This window comes from Numida meleagris, chromosome 16, assembly GCF_002078875.1.
Source record: "Numida meleagris isolate 19003 breed g44 Domestic line chromosome 16, NumMel1.0, whole genome shotgun sequence".
Classification (NCBI taxonomy): domain Eukaryota; kingdom Metazoa; phylum Chordata; class Aves; order Galliformes; family Numididae; genus Numida; species Numida meleagris.
Window position 1 is genome coordinate 10,366,887 of NC_034424.1, and position 1,634 is coordinate 10,368,520.

The following is a 1,634-nucleotide window of genomic DNA, read 5'->3' on the forward strand; positions in this document are numbered from 1 at the left end:
AATTCAAAGCATCCTGGTCTGATATCACTCAGTTGCGTGTATTTCATTTTGACCATCTGTACTCGCACTGTGTTCTCAGGTCGGTGTGACAGGTAAGCGATGGGGAGTGGTGTCATTAAAGTTAGAAGGGGTGTAGCTGTAGGCTGATCTCTTGGCATTTGCTTTTGCCTTGGCTTTCACTGGGTGTTTGCAGTGCTTTGCCTTTTGTCTTTGCTTTCTCTGTGTCTTCTCCTTGCCGTTGCTTTAGATAGCTGTATGGGATCTGCTGAGTCACGGCCTGAACCTCTGATTGAACAGCTGGAGGCAAGACCCAGGCAGCCCTGGGAGCAGAGGTGGAGGCAATTCACTGTGTGACAGGAAGGACTGGAGCCTGGCTCCACCCCTCTTAGGCCTTATTGAAGGGCTGACTGACCCCTGAGGAAGGATCTCTTTCTGGAGCTCCCTCCTTGGTGGAAGCCTTTCCCTGCAAACCCAGAATCTTCCGATGTGGGTGAGCGATCTGCTTCCCTTCCCTTGTAGCACCTTGCTATCGTGCCGCTCCTTCCACCTCTTTCTAACACCTTTTCCATCACGTTGGTCCTTCCGATTGCTACAGTACCTCTGGGTGTTCTTGTTGGTTTTGTCCTCGTCTTGGCCTTTGTTTCTGGTTGTTGTCCTTGCTTTTGTTCTGGCTTTTTGCCCCACTCTTTCTCGGGTCTTCTACTTCGTACCCTTCTTAACAATAATTGCTTTGTTGTTTTTTTCCCCCTCATCAGGGACTTGACCTATTGGGCAGGACTTTTCCTGTATAATTAATAGCAGCTTGGTGAGTCCATCAGGTAATTCTTTCAGACTCTGGGATGCCTCTCATTGGGATCCATAGCATCACCCTTGCAACTGAAAGCTCAGTAAGTTGAGAAGAAACCTGGTGGAAAAGGCGGGGGACAAGGCAGGGGAGGGAGAAACTAAAAGAGCCAAGAAAGACCAGGGCGAAAAGCAAGAAGCACACCCAGAATCACAGTGGCCCCGTGCCAGCCCTACCTGCTGTGCCGCGATCCGTAGCCAGACTGAGCTCTGCGTGCTGCAGGCTGTGCTTTTAAAGCCTGGCGGGGGGAGTGGGGCGGGGCCGGAGTTAAAGGGGTCGCTCCGCATTTTTGGCGTGCATGCGCAGTGATGCCGGTGGGAAGCACTGCCAGTTCTGCAGATAGGCCACATGGTGGCAGAAGAGAGCACGGAAAAAAAAAATGAACTGCGGTGACCAGAATGGGCCACACGGTGGCAGCAGAGACCATGGAATAAAATGTAGTGTAATGACGAGAATGGGCCACACGGCGGCAGCAGAGAACAAGGAATACAATGAAGCGCAATGACCACAAGTGGCCACACGGTGGCAGCAGAGACCACGGAATAAAATGAAGCGTAATGACAATAATTGGCCACACGGTGGCAGCAGACAGTGCAGGAAGAACCGGACTGCTGAGACATAGCGGGGACATTTCTGACACTGCCACAACTCCACAGCCTTTTCCCATTGACTGCTGGGACCGCGACTAATGAGCTCGCTGTAATTAGGACTGAGGACGCGATGACTGAACAGAATCAAGTCCAAGTGTGGGGCAGGACCACCGCTGAGTGGGTCCAGCCATGCGGCTGCA